Genomic DNA, 22,045 nt, shown 5'->3' with positions numbered 1-22,045 from the left:
TAACTCCCATAGGCAGAGGCACGATGGGACTTGTAGTTCCGCAACAGCTGGAGGGCCGCCAGTTTGAGACCCCTGGACATGGTTGAAACACACACATTTAACACTGGCAGGGTGGTTAAAATGATAAGCTTCTATTTATTCATGCAAAACCATTATCCCAAAAGGAAAAAAAAATACTGTTTCCTTTAACAACTGTTTGTAAAGTGTGAGCTGAAGTTTGGCTTCAATGTGTTAGTGTACCTAAATTTGCTAATACATTTAACACCCCCCTGAATGATAATGCTGCTTTGCCTTCTGTGCTCATTCCTGAAGAGTTGCATCTCACTAATACAGGAGGTGTGTTACTGGCCAGATCACCAGGTGAAAACAGAGGGGGAAAAAAGCAAAAGAAAACAAATTTTGCAATTGGGATTGCCAAAGAAGATAGTGCAGAGGCTTCAACTCATACAGAATGCTGCAGCAAGGCTACTTATGGGCGTCCCTTTGAGGGATCACATCACCCCCGTTCTTTGTGCCTTGCACTGGCTGCTGGTTTACCATCGTACTCTGTTTAAAGCAGGTTGTATCATGTCTAAAATCATGAGAAGCCTTGCTCCGAGTTAATTCTGTTCACGTTTCCACAAACGAGTTCTGGGCAGATCACTTAGATCGAGCAGAAGAGACCTCCTCCACATCTCTGTGCCTAAGAAGATTTCTCCCGCCAGGGTGCCGTGCTGTGGAATAGCCTCCCTGCTGAGCTCCAGGAGGCCCCTACCATCCTGGTCTTTCGCAGGAAATTGAAGACTTGGCTCTTCACACAAGACTTTCCTGCATAGCCTTTCCGGTTCCATTTTGCATGCTGCTTTCCTGTTGCTGTCTCCTCCTAGTCCTTGGGTTTCTCCAGGGACCTCGCCAAGAGCGTCGGGACCCTTCAGGGTAAGACCGCGCTATATCAAGATACCTCTCAACTCAACTCAAATGCAGCCACCACATCTAAAGATTATAATATATTACATTTTTGGTTTTGGAATTAATACCGCTTTCAGGCCTCATTCAGATGGGCGTTACTGCAGCATACACCCGTGCAAGGGCCGTGTTTGAGGTATTTCATGCATCCCCGTGCAGGCAGTTCCATTTACGTAAGTTGGGACATAGCGGCTGCACGGTCACAGCTGCTGTTCCAAATTTGACAGCTGAGCAAGCGCATGGCCCCGAAAGCATACCTTCTACATTCGAGGCTCTGCACCCGCAGGAATTGTTAAATTGGGTGCAGCAACTTCATCCCAGTTAAAATGAATGAGACTTCCTGCACTAGGATCCAAGGAACACCTGCACATCCCCATGTGGGGTAACACGGTCATCACAAAGGCCTAATAATAACATAATGCGGAAGTCATTGCTGTACCCGGCTCCTCCAGTCTTCACGGTTTTAGTAAATTTTACAAGTGTCATGGTTAGAGTCCACAGTAGTCCTTTGTGCCTCTTTTTTGTGCCTCTAATAGGTTATATATGACCAAACTTCAGAACTCCGATGTAATTAAACTTCACCAGGCCAGAACCTTAGTTTTCAGTTTTGTTAAACTCAAAAAATTAAGAGAGAAAAACCTTTATTTAAAAATAAATCCCTTATTAGAGACATAGATGTGCTATGTCTTTTCTCCAATAAACTAAACTTACCTGCCAGTTTGCAGGGTCCTTTAGAGTGTAGACTGGGTTGGGAATGTGCAGCTCGGCACTTTCTGTGCACAGTGCCGGGGGATGGGTGAACTGGATATGTGTGGGAGTAACGCCATCCTGCCTCGACCAATCAAGACGCCCGAAGACCTAGCCCAGAAGAAGCCAGGGAGAACATGTCTGCACCGGCGAGGAACCTTACAGACAGTTGATCTTTGGAATGGAGGTAAGAATTGCTGAGTTTGGTTCCATTTTACCAAAACCTGCTAAAAACTGATCTAATGGCTATACAAGCAGTTTTGCTATTTAACAGTATTAACATAGCTTCCCATTTCAGTCTACAGCTGCTATACATTATTTATTGTTTTTTTAACAAAAAAGTTTTTATTAACAAATCAGCATTAAATCATAGTCAGCAACAGATCTTCACACGTTTCCATGCACGCATTATCAATAGGGGTAATCCGTAGTCGGAGTGCATTATCCTACAAGTACATGGTGCAGTCAGTTCTGTAGAGGAGTAAAGTAATACCGTTCCTATCCAAGGTGGATAATCAGTCCCTCTCAGTAGTTTACCCTCAAGCCTAGAAGGGTACCGAACCAGAGCCCCGAGGGGTGGGAGACGGCCAAATTCGTGCTAGCGCTATGTGGGATGTTTTTTGTGGTGTGCTAGATAGACAGGCGGGGGAGGTGTGTCCCCCAAAACACGGGGGAAGGGGGGTAATTCCATCACACGGTCCCACCCTTCCACGACCCCTCATCCACGAGCGTCTATCCATGTTGACCACACCTTGTTGAATTTTCCCTGGCATTGCCTACTCTCGTAAGTGAGTTTGTACAGGGGTAGTACTGAGTCGACTGCCTTTTGCCAGGATTCAAGGGTGGAGATTTGGCTGTATGGCTGCTATACATTTTTAATGACCAAGAGATATCCAATTGTTGTTTCCTTGCTTTTAGGGTTGTATGGGGTTGTAATTTGTTTCAGCTCACGTGTTCGCCTCGCTGCTTAAGGTCTGCTCAATGCTTCAAGTTAAATTATGGGTATTCCCTTCTTTTAGTAGGATGCTGAGGTTACTAGTTTTCTTATTACAACAATAAAAACAGATTAGGTGGTTATAATGAAGGCAGGTCCTCCCACTTGGCAGGAGCTTTACTCCAGGGAGATCTAAAAGTCATAAATTTAAGCGGAGTTCCACCAAAAAGTGGAACATCTGCTCGTTGTACTCCTTCCCCCCCCCCCCAGGTGCCACATCTGGCACCTTTCTGGGGAAGGTGGGGAGGATACCTGTCTTTCACAGGTATCCTGTTGCCACTTCCGGGAGCCACAACCGCGGGTATTGACATCACCGCCCGGGCTCCCTCCTCCTTCCCCGACCACCGGGCCAGTAGGAGAGAGGAGCGCATGTGCAGTAGGGTTTCCGGTGTGAAGCCGTAAGGCTACACTGCCGGGTTCCCTTACTCGCAATGGAGGCAGCAAGCACCCGACAGCTGATGGAAACATCAGCTGCGGTGTTGACATCGCTGGACTCCAGGACAGGTAAGTGTCCGATTATTAAAGTAATAGTGGTAATACTAGTAAAAGTAGTAGTAGTATGTGCAGCTGCTGGCTTTTAATTTTTGCAACAGTGGGCGGACCTCCGCTTTAATAGAGCTCTGTATTCATTAATACATTATTAAAATTTAAAGGGATTGTAAAGTCTCAAGGTTTTTCAGCTTAATGCATTCTATACATTAAGGTGAAAATACTTCTTTGCTGCAGCTGCCCCCAGAGTCCCCCCTTTTTCTTATTTTAGCCCATCCGTTCCAGCGATGTGCACAAGCCCAGCGGCTCCAGCAACTGTGTCTGTCCTCATTGGATAGATTGATAGCAGCGGGAGCCATTGGCTCCCGCTGCTATCAATCAAATCCAGTGACATGGAAGCGTGGGGTAGGGCTGAGTCCAGCTGTCTGTGTCAATGGACGCAGCAGCGAGACTCGGTAGCGCGCCCGCATGGGTGCCCCCATGGAAAGCGGCTCTCTGTGGGGGTGCTCGATGAAGAGAAGGAGCGCTGGACTGGCACCCCAGAAGAGGAGGATTGGGGCTGCTCTGTGCAAAACCCTTGCACAGAGCAGGTAAGTATAACATGTTTGTTATTTTTATTTAAAATAATCCTGAACCTTTACAACCCCTTTAAACAGCACAAGTACCTGAATTTAATTTGGTCACAGCCTCTTGCAGTCCTTGTACAGCAGAGCTCAGAGTGGAAGACTGAGGAGTAGCACAAAAAGCCAATCAGGTTTTCTTCACTGCTCATGCGCTGACATGCTGATAGGAGGAGAGAGGAGAGTAACAGAGAGATGAGCTTGTTAGTCTGCTACTTCTCCTTCGACTGTCCATTCACAGGCTGCGGGAAGGACAAGACCTGTAAAGCCGCATACACACGATCGGACATTCCGACTACAAAATCCATGGATTTTTTCCGACGGATGTTGGCTCAAACTTGTCTTGCATACACACGGTCACACAAAGTCCGTCGGAAATTCCGAACGTCAAGAACGCGGTGACGTATAACAGGTACGACGAAAAATGAAGCTCAATAGCCAGTGTGACTCTTCTGCTTGATTCCGAGCATGCGTGGCACTTTGTGCGTCGGAGTTGTGTACACACGATCGGAATTTGCGCAAACGGATTTTGTTGTCGGAAAATTTGAGAACCACATCTCAAATTTTGAGTGACAGAAATTCCGATGGAAACTGTCCGATGGAGCCTACACACGGTCGGAATTTCCGACAACAAGCTCCCATCACACATTTTACGTCGGAAAGTCCAACCGTGTGTACGGGGCATTAGTGTTAATTAACTGAGAAAGATCAGGTTTCCTGCCCTGTAAGACAGGGCTGTTTTGTGTGGCAGAACTGGGTAAATATCAGAACAGGATAGGCAGACATACAAATATTTTGGCAGATAAAATCGCTCCCAAGTGTGTATTACATTTCTGTATTTAGTTGTTTACCTTGAGGGCCAATTCACACTATGTGCGGTGACAAACATTTTACTGTATCGTAAAACATCAGGGGAGCACAGAAAACAGTTGTTTCCAATGTGTCCCATTCACACTGCAACACAGCCTAGCGCTGCGCAAAAATGTAGACATGCTGCAATTTAATGTAGCGCATCGGCCTGAATCGCATTGCAATGTCAGGCAGCGCAGCGCATTGCAGTGAATGAAGTGTATGTTTTGTACACTTCAAATAAAGCCAGTGTGATGTGCTGAACTGCGCACCACTCTGCTCTTAGCGCAGCCGGCAATGGAGGCATGTCGCAGTGGTAAAGGGCTGCGGCAGCTCTCCTGATAATGTGAATTGCTATGGAAAAGCCAACATCAGTTAGGGTTGCCACCTCATCCCTTTAACCACTTGCCAACTGGGCCATAGCCGAAAGACGGCTACAGCGCGGTCGGCTTATTCTGGGTGGACGTCCGTGAGACGTCATTCCAGAATGTTGCTCCGGGCGCGCACCCGGGAGCATCCGTGACCGCCGGGTCCTCACGGTAAATAGCCGCTGATCGCGGCCGTTTACCACGTGATCGTTCCGTCAAATGACGGAGCGATCACTTGTAAACAAACCGGCGTCACATCATGGCGCCGTTTCCTCCCTCCCCGCTCTGTCCTGATGGGTACAGTGCGAGGGGAGAGGGGGAGAAATTGCAGCAGCGCTGTGGGCTGGATGTTTAGTGCCCAGAGCGCTGCTCAGTGTCAGTGTCAATAATCTGCAATACTCTGCAACACTGTGCAATACTCTGCAACACTGTGCAATACTCTGCAACATTGTGCAATACTCTGCAACACTGTGCAATACTCTGCAACACTGTCCAATACTCTGCAACACTGCAATACTCTGCCAATACTCTGCAACACTGCAGTACTCTGCAAAACTCTGCCAATACTCGCCAGTACTTGCCAATACTCTGCAATAAATTTTAACAGAAACAAAGAATTTATTTTTTTTTAATCGAATTTTCAGTCTTTTTTGATTTATACCGCAAAAAATAAAAAACCCAGCGGCGATTAAATACCACCAAAAGAAAGCTCTATTTGTGTGACTGAGTAATTGTCATTCAAAGTGTGAGAGCACCAAAAGCTGAAAATTGGTCTGGTTAGGAAGGGGGTTTAAGTGCCCAGTGGTTAAGTGGTTAAACCCAAACACATATGAATTACACAGGTTCTGAAGCTAATTTAATGCAGATAAGGCACCAAGTGAGTTTAATTACCACCTTAATCAGCCACAGAACCTGTGTAATTAATATGTGTTCGGGTTTAAAGGGATGAGGTGGCAACACTAACATCAGTACATATTGTTTTTTTTTTTTGTTCACATATTTACAACGTAACTGATTTCTTGTTGGTAGATTGATGGACAGAAATTTGATTATGTAAGCACATGGACAGAGAGAAATCAGTCGATATTTTAGTTTGGATGTCCTCATTGCAGGGTCTATGGGCGCTGTAGTATGTACGGGGTTAACATTTCTCCGCTCCCTTATACAGAGCTAATTAACTCTGCCGGACAGCCCGTTGTCTCAATTGAGACTGATGAATTAATCCTGAGCCGCCTCTCGCCTCCCACGAAATTTGTACCAAACAGTTATATGGCACACATTTTATTTGTCACCACTTGGATTAAGCTCATTTTGAGAAACATTCATCATAATTAAGAGCCAGAGGGCCAAGTGGAAGGAGAGCAGGCAGCGTGATGGGGCCTCGCCTGGGACTTGACCCCCTGGCCTCCTGTTAGCAAATGGCAGACGGCCCCCCTGTCTCGGAGTGTGTGCGATATTACACAACGCACGTCTTCAGCCTGATATTCCACATCTAGAACAAGAGGACGCCAGTCATTTATACTCTCATTTCTGAAACCCCACACCACTGGAAGATCTATGAAAATCGTCTTCCTATTTTTTTATTTATATCCTTTGGAAGACTCCAGTAGCAAGATTTCCCTTGTAATTTGTGTGTCCACCCACCCTAAAAAAAGTGATAATAAATGTGTCACTCAGCTGGATTGCCCAATTATTTGTTCTTTGTTACAAGCAATCCATCTGGGGTGCGTGACACGAACACCTGGCTTTGTAATAGTGTGCCTGGTGCACAGAACTAGGGAATGTCACGAGAATGTATATCTGCACCAGTGTCTTCGAGAGGAATAGAATATCAGCAGGTTGCCGGCAAATGGATGCAGCAGAATTGTCAGTGTTGGCTTCAGGTTCAGACTTTGTGCGTGTTAGGAACTCGGGCAAAATCACAAGCTTTCCCGACACACACAGAAACTCGCTGCCCTTTTTCAGATGCATGGCGGTGCCATTAATTCTTAACCATCTAGTCTGACACTTCTCGCATGTATGTACACAGAAAATTACTTAGAACCCCCAAACGTTATATATATATATTTTTTTTTTTTTTTTTACACAGAGGCCCTAAAGAATAAAATGATGGGTGTTGCAATTTTTTACACAACTCTTAAAATATAAAAGATAATATTACGCAAGTAAATACAGTGCCTTGAAAAAGTATTTATACCACTTGAAATTTTCCACAATTTGTAATTTTACAACCAAAAAACTTGGATGTATTTTATTGGGATTTTATGTGATAGACCAACACAAAGTGGCACATAATTGTGAAAGGAAAATGATAAATGGTTTTCCAATTTTTTTACAAATAAATATCTGAAAAGTGTGGCGTGCATTTGTATTCAGCCCCCTTTACTCTGATACCCCGAACTAAAATCTACTGTAACCATTTGCCTTCAGACGTCACCTAATTAGTAAATAGAGTTCACCTGTGTATAATTTAATCTCAGTATAAATACAGCTATTCTGTGAAGCCCTCAGAGGTTTGTTAGAGAACCTGAATAAGCAAACAGCATCATGGAGGCCAAGGAACACACCAGACAGGTCAGGGATAAGTTGTGGAGAAGTTTAAAGCATGGTAAGGTTATAAAAAATCCCAAGCTTTGAACATCTCACGGAGCACTGTTCAATCCATCATTCGAAAATGGAAAGAGTATGGCACAACCGCAAACCTACCAAGACATGGCCGTCCACCTAAACTGACAGGCCGGGCAAGGAGAACATTAATCAGAGAAGCAGCCAAGAGGCCCATGGTAACTCTGGAGGAGCTGCAGAGATCCACAGCTCAGGTGGGAGAATCTGTCCACAGGACAACGATTAGTCGTGGACTCCACAAATCTGACCTTTATGGAAGAGTAGCAAGAAGAAAGTCATTATTGAAAGAAAGCCATAAGAAGTCCCGTTTGCAGTTTGCGAGAAGCCAAGTGGGGAACACAGCAAACATGTGGAAGAAGGTGCTCTGGTCAGATGAGACCAAAATTGTACTTTTTGGCCTAAAAACAAAACGCTATGTGTGGCGGAAAACTAACACTGCACATCACTTTGAACACACCATCCCCACCGTGAAACATGGTGGTGGCAGCATCACATTGTAGGGATGCTTTTCTTCAGCAAGGACAGGGAAACTGGTCAGAGTTAATGGGAAAATGGATGGAGCCAAATACTGGGCAATCTTTGAAGAAAACCTGTAATGCCCTGTACACCTGATAGGATTTTCTGACAACAAATACCTGGATTTATTTCCCATGGATGTTGGCGCAAACTTGTCTTGCATACACATGGTCACACAAATGTTGTCGGAAATTCCGAACGTCAAGAACATAAAACACGTACGACGAGCCGAGAAAAATTAAGTTCAATAGCCAGTGCGCACTCTTCTCCTTGATTCCAAGCATGCGTGGAATTTTTGTGCATTGGAATTGTGTACACACGATCGGAATTTCCGACAACGGATTTTGTTGTCGGGAAATTTGAGATCCAGATCTCAAATTTTGTTTGTCGGAAATTCCGATGGAAAATGTGTGATGGAGCCTACACGCGGTCGGAATTTCCGACAACAAGCTCCCATCGAACATTTTTTGTCGGAAAATCCTATCGTGTGTACAGGGCAATAGAGTCTGCAAAAGACTTGAGACTGGGGCGGAGGTTCACCTTCCAGCAGGACAACGACCCTAAACATACAGCCAGACCTACAATGGAATGGTTTAGATCACAGCATATCCATGTGTTAGAATGGCCCAGTCAAAGTCCAGACCTAAATCTAATTAAGAATCTGTGGCAAAAATTTGAAAATTGCTGTTCACAGACTCTTTTCATCCAATCTGACAGAGCTTGAGATATTTTGCAAAGAAGAATGGGCAAAAATGTCACTCTCTAGATGTGGAAAGCTGGTCAGAGGCATCCCCAAAAAAGAAAAAAAAATTGCTACTGAAATTGCAGCAAAAAGCGGTTCTACAAAGTGTTGACTAAGAGAGGCTGAATGTAAATGCATGCCACACTTTTCAGATGTTTATTTGTAAAAAATTTTGAAAACCATTTCTCTTCCACTTCACAATTATGTGCCACTTTGTGTTGGTCTATCACATAAAATCCTAATAAAATACATTTACATTTTCGGTTGTAACATGACAAAATGTGGAAAAGTTCAAGGGGTATGAATACTTTTTTTCAAGGCACTGTAAGTGTTTGCTTTTTAGTTCTGCTGTCACTTGCAGTAATTTTGACCACATACTTTACCTGTGCAGCCATCACGCCCTTAACCTGCACAAGACACTGCTCCTATATCTTTCCATTCAAGAGATTTTCACTGTTTGATTTTGGCCTAGAAACATTGTACCAGCCATTAGATTTGTGTGCCTAAGCGTGCAGTTTTCTGTGCATAGAAGCCTAGTCAAACGGGGAAATGCGCATGGACATTGGTGCCAAGCCTTTGGAGTCCCGCTTGGCTTGGTGATAAATAGTAAGCAAGTAAAGGCGCAAAAAGACTGGACATCCCTATATTCCCATTATGTAGGTGACAGGAGGTAATTGTGACTAATAAAGTCCATAAAAAGTCTATGTGGGCAAACAGACTCAATTAAAAATTCAATGTCCACACAGATGGCTGCCTTCCTGGAAGAGCTGAACCTAAGCCCCAAAGATCTGCAAAAAAAACACAAGGAGAGGAGGCGCCTCTAAGTGCAGTATTTAAAACCAGATTTAATAAAACACTCTGTGCAGAACACTCACATTTAGTAGAATAACATAAAGCGTGTAATGTAGTTAAATTCCAGGAAGAGGGGAGTCCGTCAGATCCATCACAACAACGCTGTGTCCTGCTGTGCGTACGGCTGTGCTTGGACACCGCTGAAGCCGGCCGCGGTGACAAAGTATTCCAGAACGAGGCCTGGGACGCTGATGGGAAGCAGGCGCGGAGCTGTGACGTCACTGGAATGCGACGCGTTTCATGAGCGTACGGGCTACGATGTCACGGTAGCCGCGCTCCTTCATCAAAGCTACAGATGGATCGAGGGAATGGTTTAAGAAGAGAATGGGGGCGGGGATTGGAGAAAGAGGGGGAGGAAAGAAGAGCGGATTGACAAGAGAAGGGAGGGGGGGGGGGGAGAGGACGGAAAATGATGGCCATATATGTGATTTATCCGAATAAAGAGGTGCATATCGATAAATGCATATCAAGAGATAGTCTCAGAATAACAAAAACTAACATTAATCAATATGTGTACAAATACATATATAAGAGAAATTAAAATAAAAATAAATATAAAAATAAAAAAAGTGCAGAACAGAGGGGAAATAAACGGGATACGTCAGAATGATTATGGGAATGATTATGGGAAAAAACACACAATCAGAAAATGATAATAATAATAAATGATAATAATAGTTAATAAAATTGAATTAAAAAACTAAGAGTGTTGGTTTATCATGAAATGATAATTTAGGAAAATAATAATAAGATATATGATATATGTGAGGGGAGTGAATGATTTCTCACGGTCATAAGAAACTGCTGATTAACCCAAAAAGAGTTGGAGGTTGGTAGTTAAATAGAGTTTAAAATCACATATGTGTAATAAATTGACTGAAATATTAAACATTGCTATAGTAGTTAAAATTATTAATACATCTATATACATATACACATATGTGCACAGATATGTATCTAGTCATGTGCATGCGCACGCATAGGGAACCCTCTACCGAGTGGCCCCCATACATGCACCGCTCATAACAATAATGACATTAAAGAAAGAAGAGGGGCCTATTCCTGTAAGGAGAGCCCATGTATATAAAAATGTACATGGGTTCTATGTAATTCATTTTAAGAAAAAACAAACAAAAAACCCATCTGACCTTTAGAGGTCAGTATATGGTTATCATTAAAACGGCTCGCTCATTTGGTTGTTGATGGTAAACAGATGTAAAATAGATGTAAAATAGATATATTGAGGTATGTATATTATGTTTACAGAATAGTTGCAATCTCAATACTTTCATTAATTCCTCCCGGCGAGAGTACATCTAGGGTATAGATCCAAAACGTCTCACGTGCACAGAGCTTTTTGAATCTCTCAGCCGCTGGAAGAGACCTCGGAATCTGTTCAATAACCCACACTTTCAGGCCCTCAGTAGAACCTTGGTGGACTAAGGCAAAATGTCTTGGAACACTATGAGGATCTGTTCCACCTTCTATGAGCCTTCTATGTTCCCCAAATCTTCGTCTTAGGGCTCTAATTGTCCGGCCCACGTACATTAGGCCACATGGACACCTTAGGCCATAAATGACGAAATCGGACGAACAGTTGTAAAATTCTTTTAGCAAAAAATATCCCGAACCCCTGGTGGAAGATGCTTTTAGATATTACCTGCAAGGTAAACCATCAAAACCCAAAACTAATCCATCTACTTATGATGGGTCTAGCAAGTTTATAACCACCTTTCACAACAAACATAAAGGTATGGAGAAGATTCTGGAAAAACATTGGGGGATATTACACCAAGATCCCCACTTAAAAACATCACTTCCAACTCGCCCCAAGGTCATTTATCGCAGGGCTCCCAATCTTAAAAATAAGATTGCACCCAGCAAGTTTAAATCCACCTCAACAATATCGTCTGTACCTACATTGATCCCCCTAGTAGGTATGTACCAGTGCCGTAAGGCCTTATGCAAAACCTGCAATTTCGTTCAGCATGGACAAAAATCCTTCATCACTAAAGGCAAGACCTTTATGCTAAAAGAATTTTACAACTGTTCGTCCTTTTTTTATTTTTATTTTTATTTTTATTTTTATATTTATTTTTATTTTAATTTCTCTTATATATGTATTTGTACACATATTGATTAATTGTTAGTTTTTGTTATTCTGAGACTATCTCTTGATATGCATTTATCGATATGCACCTCTTTATTCGGATAAATCACATATATGGCCATCATTTTCCGTCCTCTCCCCCCCCCCCCCTTCTCTTGTCAATCCGCTCTTCTTTCCTCCCCCTCTTTCTCCAATCCCCGCCCCCATTCTCTTCTTAAACCATTCTCTCGATCCATCTGTAGCTTTGATGAAGGAGCGCGGCTACCGTGACATCGTAGCCCGTACGCTCATGAAACGCGTCGCATTCCAGTGACGTCACAGCTCCGCGCCTGCTTCCCATCAGCGTCCCAGGCCTCGTTCTGGAATACTTTGTCACCGCGGCCGGCTTCAGGGGTGTCCAAGCACAGCCGTACGCACAGCAGGACACAGCGTTGTTGTGATGGATCTGACGGACTCCCCTCTTCCTGGAATTTAACTACATTACACGCTTTGTTATTCTACTAAATGTGAGTGTTCTGCACAGAGTGTTTTATTAAATCTGGTTTTAAATACTGCACTTAGAGGTGCCTCCTCTCCTTGTGTTTTTTCTGGTGATAAATAGTCTTTCAGCTTTCTGACTCAGGTTCTTCCCTTGTCTGCCAATGGTTGTTAACTTCGGCCCAGAATAGGAATCTGCTTGCTGACTTTATATGTCCCTGCCCACATGTTGCTGACCTCTGCCTGTTCCCGACCATAAATCTGCTTATGATTTGATGCTTTGCTGCCAATCTGTTACTGACTCCGGCTTGTGACCAGACTCTGCCAGTATCTACTTTGTGTATCCTCACTTTATTACTAGCTGTACTCCTGCACATCTGATCCCAACTCTCCTTCCCATCGCCCCATCTTAGCTTTCTGGGGTGCTCAGACAGGAATTGTGCAAGAGGCCACCCTTGTCATCTGGGGCTCCTCATATAGGTACCTGATAGACTTGTTCTACCTAAAGCAGTCTCGATCAAACATAAAACCCCACACTATTTTGAGTAAATTGAATTGCTCTATTATATTTATTTTCTTTGTGCTCTAGCGCTAAAAATAAATTGTTTTTTGATGATATTTCTCCTTTTAAGGAAGTTTATCTTGTGAGCAATTCACTTGCTCACGATGGTGCATTTTGATCATAGGGTGAGAGAAGGAGAAATGTATGAGAAGCTGATTGACTTTTCTGATCCTCATGCTGGATGTTATTGTAGACGGAATCCTGGGCAATTGTTGGAATCCTTGAATCGTATAGCGTACTAGATAATATGATTCTATGCAGCGCTATTAACTCTGGATGCCAAAGTAATAACAATGGTCTCTCGAGATTTTTGCTCTTCTGGAATTAATTTATGAAAGGGTTCCAAAGATACAGTTTCTTGTTGCCCACGGTAATGGATCTGTATTCTACCCATCACTCTTTCAGACCATTTTTAAAAATGAATCAAAGAAGCTAATTTCTATGGCCAACGAGAAGCTATATCAATCTCCAGAAACAAAAGAACATTTTTAATTTAGGCAACAGCTCTTTTTAAAAGTAAATTTAGATGCTAGTCTAGATGTCCCAAATGTGATGTACAAACCTCATATAGTAAACAAAAAAACTGACTTTATATTACCTAAGCCAAATCCTCCTTCATTTGTGCCTCACACACTCCCCCTCCCAGACACTGTAGCTCACATAAGGAGGGTTTTGGCAAAAGAGACAGTGATGCCAATCCAGAAAGCAGTGGACAAGTGCTGATTGACAAACTATAGGCTAGTGGCTCAGAACTGAAAATGCTGATAGCCACACTCGCTACAACAACAAGACACCACCTACATCAGAAACTCTGCTCTGAATTCAGAAGCAGTGCAGCATCGTTGTCGCACCATCACAGGAAACTGCCTTAGGTGGACTTCACTGGGTCAATGGGTTCTTTTGGGACTTTACAGGCGGACTAAAAGAAAAGTGCAGAGGGACTTATAATTGCTGTAGCACATCTTATTTTTAACCACTTCCGGACCGCCTCACGTACATTTACTGCGGCAGGGCGGCCCGGGTGTGCAAAATCACATACCTGTACGTGACTTCGTGCACATGGTGTAGGGGGCGCGCGCACACCACCGGAGCGCCAATCAGCGGGCTGTGGAGAGACGGATCAGCGGTGTGCCTATGTAAACATGGCAAACCGCTGATCTGTCAGGGAGCAAAGGAGCTAAGCTGAAACATGATCTCTCTTTTCCTCCTGTGTAACAGTCCCCGACACGGTTAAAAAGCACCTCCCAGGCACACACTTAACCCCTTGATTGCCCCTGGTGTTAACCCCTCCCCTGCCAGTGTCATTTATACAGTGATCAGTGCTTTTTTTTTTTTTTTTTTTAGCACTGATCATTGTATTGGTGTCACTGGTCCCCAAAAAGTGTCGCTTAGTGTCCAAATTGGCCGGCGCAATGTCACCGTCCCGCTAAAAATCGCTAATCGCCACCATTACTAGTAAAAACAATTAATTAAATAAATAAAAGTCCCTAAATATATCCCATCGTTTTTGGACGCTATAACTTTTGCGAAAACCAATTAATATACGCTTATTGCAATTTTTTTTTTTTTTTTTTTTTACCAAAGATATGTAACAGAATACATATTGGCCTAAACTGATGAAGAAATTAGATTTTTCAAATTTTTTATTGGGAATGGTTTATCGCAGAAAGTAAAAAATATTGTTCTTTATTCAAAATTGTTTGGACTTTTTTTTGTTTATAGCGCAACAAAAAAAAATGCAACCAAAAGAAAGCTCTATTTGTGGGGAAAAAAAGGACATCAATGTTATTTGAGCACAGCACACGACCGCACAATTGTCAGTTAAAGTAACGCAGTGCCGTTTCGCAAAAAATGGCCTGTCAGGAAGTAGGTGAAACCTTCCGGAGCTGAAGTGGTTAATATTAGGCTATAGTTCAATCTGAGTTTATCGAAAGAAGTTTTTATAACAATACAAAAAGGGGCTACCAAATAAAAATAAATACAGTACAAACACAATACTAGTCAGAATTCTTAGTACATATCCCGTTATAAGAAAGGGAAATTGCATACAGAGAAGACATTGTTAAAGTATTTATCACACCTCAGCCTAAGATGACAGCGAGGTTGATTTACTAAAACTGGAGAGTTCAAAATCTGGAGTGCCTGTGCATGGTAGCCAATCAGCTTCTAACTTCAGCTTGTTCAATTAGGCTTTGACAATAAAACCTGGAAGCTGATTGGTTTCTATGCAGAGCTGCACCAGATTTTGCACTCTCCAGTTTTAGTACATGAACCCCTATATTTACTATCAGAGGTGCAAACTGTATGACAGTCTGCCCCCATCCTTGCAATGGAGGACTGGATTATATAGGGGTATCAAAATAGACTCTGAAGCCCACAACAGGTAGGGGGACACCATGGGTGTAGGGCAGGGGGAGGAAAGGAGAGGAGGGAGGAATAGGGAAAGGTTAGAGGCCAGAGGAAGAGGGGGAGGTAATGGAGAAGAGAAGATAGGAATAGTTAGATAAGGTAGGATGAAGAAGGCTCTGTTTAACAGGGGTTGCCCAGGCTGGTGATCACCTTGATAAATGGTCATGGGACTCTCTGTACACTTTCCAAGAGAACCATGTTTATAGGCATTGCTCATATGTGGCTAACTCTGTTGCCAGAAGTGACTCCATGCATTTATATCTCATGGTATATCTCTGCGACCCATTCAAGTAGAGAGGGAACTTGTGTCGACCACCAATGGCATGGGATAACTGCCCTGGCTGCTGTCAGACAATGACATAGAAGGCCTTTCTTGATACATTTAGTTGACTCTGGCAGTATAGATAATAAGACCACCCAAGCCATATTTGGAATGGTCACATCTGTAATGTTGACATATACTCAAAGAATCAAGTCTCAGAAGCTTTGGGTAGGGAGACATGCCCACCAAACATAGTTCTAGTGTAATTACACTGTGTCAAAGCATGTCTTCATTGCATGTTTGCCCATGTTTATCCTGATAGGAACAACAGTCTGTGACCCAAAATTCCTCTTATCCAAGACCTTTCACCTGTAGTCCACCATCACTGATAAGTAAGGCTGCATGTGCCATTTGGCACAGTACGGCTGTATGAGACAAAGAGGTAGATGTTTTTAGTATAGTTCTGAGTTAATTTACTTGTTCCAACATTCTAGGCCAGGGCCAATTAAAGAAAAGAATGTGTGCAAACGTGGTGGACTTGGTAGCCAGGGGTTTGCTGCTTTGAGTTTCAATGGTTGTGCCCTCCAAGCTCAGGTGATGATTACCCTTCCCGTAGGCTTTAAAATTTCTGTCTGTTTAGGCGAAAATCAATATGATCAATCAACAGTCCTCTAATGCTTTGTAGGTGGCAAACTGCAGTCTTCGAAGGCTGCAAACCTTGAGTATTTGTAGGAGAGTAAAATGACTGGTCTAAACTCTTGGCACTTGAAATTCAGAGTGATTGGTCAGTCCTGGTGTGGAGGTACCTAACTTGACACAGAACAAATATGTGCATATCAGTAGTCTAAGATACTTAACTGTCTGAATGCATGTTCTAATCAATGTCTCAGTTAGAAGCCTGGATGAGAACTGTTTGTTGGTGGGTTAGAAAACACCTGCCCCAATATCCTGATTATTTACTTAAATGTCGTGCATATTTATCCTTACCTTCTTTAAGATGAAGCTTCTTGTAGAACACTCACAGTTGTTGTTTGAAGTTGTTCCTGCAGAGTCTAAGTACAAATATTCAGGTGACAAAAAAATTAGGATTCACTTTGGTCATTGGCTCCACTCACAAAATACGTAACCTTATATTTTATAGAGCATTGTAAGTAAAATAGGTTTGCAATATAATTTTTTTAATGATATAGTTTGTGTCCTTCATAGTCATGATTTCTCTCCCTGCTCTATGCACATCCTATAGTCACTTTGGAAAGTCGGAAATTCCTAGGGATGTGTGCATGCTCCAGCAGTAGTGACTACATTGGAATATGACTGAGCACTATTCGCATTGTCATGGCTGTTTGTAGTTCACCCATGGATTGGGATGTGGGGTCCAGTAGTAGATTGGCAGATAGCAGTTGGATTTGCTGCCTGTGAGAGGATGTTCTTAGGACAACCCATGTTGTAGTCACTGTTCAGCTGATAATTTTTCACCCCAACTTTTTAAACCAACTTTTGTCAAGCCAGGTGGTGCTGATAGGGCTATCCAACAATGAGAATTTTAAGCCATCTATGGCTAGCTTAAGCTTTGTCACCCTAGGAAAGGAAGTGTCTCTGAACGTTGCAAGTATGATTTAATTGAATTTGACATTACAGGAGCATATGTATCGGCATAACTTGTTTAAGTGTTTGGATTTAGAGACACATTAATAGTTTTGGGTTTTGCAACTCAAGCTTATGACTGTACTGTATCAGCATCTCACAGCTATTAAAATGTCTAGAGATTTCAGAGAATATTCACTGGTCCCCTAAGGCAAAAAAATCTAATGTCTGTAGGCTTTCTTCAACCAACACAGGCAAGCATTCCTATGGATCGAGTTACATTTTCTTAGCCAATCTCAAAGCCTCATGCCTTTTTACATATGACTTACAGTGTGTAAAGTGGATCTTCTTGTCATCACGTATGCATGTTGCAGGTGTAGGAATTGTAATTTCTTCATCCTGTTAGTGGCATGAGCAATTCATACATTTTCCATAGTGAGAGAAGAGGTGGATTACATTTTCTTTTTTTTTTTGTCTTGATCGGATGTCTCCAAACTTTCTAAGCAAAGGGCCAGTTTACTGTCCTTCAGGCTTTAAAGGGGGTCGGACTGTTGCCAGTGGGAGTAAAAAATGCCCTGGCATCAGTGGGCGTAAACAATGCCCCACTGTTGGTATCAATGACAAGAATAGTGCCATTGATGGCGTCAGTTGATGGACTAGTACCACACGGGCTGGATTAAGGCAAGCAAAGGGCCACATCCAGCCCCCGGATCTCAGTTTGGCGATCACTGGTCTAGATGGATGAGGTTTATGACCACATAGGTTAGGGTATAACTCCAGGGAGTTCCTGGGCTTGTTAGGGGGCCCAGCTCTATCTGCATTAACCTATATTTCTCAGCAATGTGCTCACATTGTATCCTGTACAGGATAAAGCTGCAGTAGTTGAGTTCATTGTAGGCTTACTCGCAAATTATTTTTCTAAAAATTAAAGTGAAATTTGGACATTTTTGGATATTTAGTGAACTGTACAGTACACACTTTTTAAACATGAATTATACTTTATAAAATACCTTTTTTTTAGTAGCTTTTGTGTGCACCACAAGGTCATTTGGGTTAAAGAGGGAGACCCTACGGCTTAGATCTTGCAGAGAAAAAAAAAAGACTTGTTTGACATTCGGGAAAAAACACTCCAACCTTGCTTTACTTCATTGTATTCACACCAACATAGTAGTAGTAATATGTGTTGTTCCTCAGGGCAGTGTATGTCATCGATCTGTGCCGTGACTTAATCTCCTGGGAGCAGACCTACACATCCCCATGTAGGTATCCCCCGGTGTCCTTCATGATTAGCTGTTAGGAGACTAGAGGATTTTGTGCCTCATTATTCCCGAATGCTGATGTAAAATTGATCAGCACTTGCACTTGCTTTTATCAGCAGCTTTTCATCTCTTTACCGTCTTCGTCACTTGTACTGTCACCTTAAAAGCCTGCAATAACATCTTTATATGAAGCGTGAGGAGGGATGGCATTCCATATGATAGTTACGCTGCTTTCACCAATAGCTGTACAGGAGCTGGCCAAAAAAAAAACCTGTCCATTGTCTTCAAAGAATCATAACTGCAAGGCTTTTCCATCACGATTCCACAAAAACTGCAATATATTACAGCTGAATTCCAGGAAAAACATAAAAGGACATTATTATTATTATTATACAGGATTTATATAGCGCCAACAGTTTACGCAGCGCTTTAATCTAGTTATGTAATTAAAGTGGACCTACCCTCATACCAAACACTTTTCATAAACAAAATTCCTCTTTTCTAGCAATCAAAAAAGATAACTATTTTTATTTATTTGTTTTGTTTTACCTATTTTTTTTTACCCTTCACCCCACCTCCATTTTCGCCTAGTCTCCCCTCCTGAAGCCTCTTGGGATATGCACAAACACATACCTTCTAGATCAGCGGTGTCAAACTCAAATTTCATCACGGCCAATTAAACATTATGTTTGCCCTCAAAGGGCCATTTGTATCTGTAAGACTAGAGGTCCAGAGCACCCCATCCCCTTTTACAGCAGATTCAAGAGCCCTCATCATCAGGAGTTAAGAGTCCCCCACCCTCCCTTACATCACAGTGCACCCTCTTAGCTTGAGCTGCTGCTGTGAAGAAGATGGAAGTGGAGCAGGGTCTGGAGGAGGACCAGAGGAGGGCTGGAGTCAGTTGCCAGAGCTGAATGGTTTGACCAGGGGAGACAGAGACGAGGGGGTGCTGCAGCTGTACAGAGTGGCACAGGATCTGTAGGAGGAGTTTCTACTCCCTACTGCTGAGACAAGGGGGACAGAGACTATCCTCTCTGTGGCTGCACGGAGCAGCGCAGGATCTGGCAGAGGAGTTTTGACCTCCTCTCTGCTGCCCACTGCTGAAACAAGGTTTGGGGTGGAGACGGGGGTGCCGCAGCTGCAGGAGAGGTGGGAGGGCCGCATGAAATGGCCTGGCGGTCCGGATTCGGCCCGCGGGCCTTGTGTTTGACCCATGATCTAGATTGTAAGCTCTAATGAGCAGGGCCCTCTGATTCCTCCTGTATCGAATTGTATTGTAATTGTACTGTCTGTCCTAATGTTGTAAAGCGCTGTGCAAACAGTAGATGCTATATTAATCCTGTATAATAATAAAAACACATCCTAGGTGGGCATCAGCTTCAAAGCTGTGGCTGCAGGTAGACAGGCTTGGTAGCACGTTATCGGGAGACATGCTGCATAAACCAAGAAGAGACAGGCAGCTCCTGATAACATCAGAAAGGAAGATAGCAGCGTGGGACGTGGGGTTCAGCAGTAGATTGGCACATAACAGCTGAATTTGCTGCCTGTGAGAGGATGTTCTTAGGACAATTTAGCGTAGGTAAGAAACGAGAAAATGAAAAAAAGAAAATGAATGTGGGTGAAGCGATGGTCCTCCTTTAAAGGGGTTGTAAAGGGGTTTACCGATGCAAGGAGGAGCAGCGAGAGCCGCTGGGGGACCCCAGAAGACGATGATCGGGGCCACACTGTGCAAAACGAACTGGACAGTGGAGGTAAGTATGACATGTTTGTTATTTTAAAAAAAAACGAGGGTTTACAAACCCTTTAACCTTTTCGCTGCCAGGCCATGTGCTCCACTTTTAACTCAGCTGACCAGACCATTTTTGCAATTTTTCCTTTGCTTTTTTATTTTTCACTTATAGCTTTAAGAGTTTGTAAATTACCCCCCAAACTATATATTTTCTGAAAGCACATGCAGAGTAGAATAAAAAGAAGGTGCTACTGATTTTTTGGGCCCCACTATATTTGCGCAAATGTTTATCAAAACAATATTGTTGCTAAAAGTACATTAAAATCATTATTAGCAGATAAAAACAAAGGAAATTTTACAAAAGTCCTAATAAATTTAAAAGCTTTACCCGTATAGAGTTAATAAATAACAAATATTTGTAACTTTTAAATTGCGCCTTTTTGCGAAATGGTGAATATCGAACAGACTCAAAAGTGTAAATATCCAAATTTCTCTAAAAATCTGAACCTTTAATTTCTCCCTTACAGCTTAAGAATTTGTAAAAGACCCCCCAAACCATATATTTTCTAAAAGTACATCATGACCTGTAGAATAAAAAGAAGGTGCTACTGATTTTTAAGGCCCAGCGTTATTTGCGCAAATGTTTATCAAAACAATATTTTTGATATAAATACACTATAAAATTATTATTAGCAGATACCAACACAACAAATTTTAGAAAATTCCTGCTAAATTCCTACTAAATATAAATGCTTAACTTGTATTGAGTTAATAAATAACAAATATTTGTGAATTTTAAATTGTGCCCTTTTGCGAAATGGCGAAAATCAAGCGTACACAAAAATTATTTAATCGGCTTCGGGTGCAGGTGTTGGCATCTTCACTAAGGGAAACTGGCAGTGAAGCCTTCCGGCTTCACAGCCGGTTTCCTACTGTACATAAGCGAGTCGCGCTGCGCTTTGTGAATGGTTCCACATTCTTCTGTGTGTGTCTCATAAGGCTGCAGGGGGAAGGAGGAGGGGCTAAACAGTTTCGTAGATTGCCGCGGCGATCTTACCCGGAAGTGGGAGTAGGTACCCCAGAAGTGGGAGCAGGTACATGTCAAAACTAGGTACCCGCTCCCTCTCCCCTTCCCCCCAAAAGTGCCAAATGGGGCAGTGGAGAGGGGGAGAGTGCAAACAAGTGGAGCTTTTGGGTGGCGCTCTGCTTTAAACTGCAATAGGTGGTCGACAGAGTGCTGATGCCGCAATGCTTTGCACCCGCGGGAAACTTGACCCAACTTGTAGTAATGTTGTCCGCCGAACACTACACATTCATGTCAAGGGGAAGTGGTGCAATTTCCCCGCAACCTTGTGCAATGCACGTGTTTGCGGTGCATATGTTGGTAAAATGGGGTTAAAGCTGGCAGTAAGGAGGCGTCGCATTGCTTCCTCACCACCCATCACTAGCCTCTAAAGCTGCTCGATCCAAATGTGGATCGGACTTTAGAAGCAAGGGAGATTTAAACACATGTCAAAATATACCCTTATGATTTGTTTTTATTTTTTTTTTACAATTTTTGTACAGATAAAAGTTTATTTTGAATACTTTTTACATTTTTTTTTTTTTTTTTTGGGTTGGGGGCATTTTGGAGAGACATCAGGGGTCTAAACAGACCTCTGATGTCTCTTTTTTGAAACGGAGAAAGGAACTAAAGACAGTCCCATTCTCGGCAGCCAGAGCTGCACTGTATGTGATTGGATAAGGAGTTTACCGGCCCCCAATGCCCACACCCGATCCCGCAGCTCTCAATGCTGACAGTAATCTGTCAGCGGCTGCAGCCGGCTGGAGGGAAGGAGGGAGAGCTGGCTAGCAGATGCATGGAGATGACGCCGGTCATCAGGGAGGTGGAGGAGCACTAAAGGGG

This window comes from Aquarana catesbeiana, linkage group LG12 (genome assembly GCF_042186555.1).
Source record: "Aquarana catesbeiana isolate 2022-GZ linkage group LG12, ASM4218655v1, whole genome shotgun sequence".
In the NCBI taxonomy this organism is placed as follows: domain Eukaryota; kingdom Metazoa; phylum Chordata; class Amphibia; order Anura; family Ranidae; genus Aquarana; species Aquarana catesbeiana.
Note: the sequence above shows the minus strand (reverse complement) of the source record.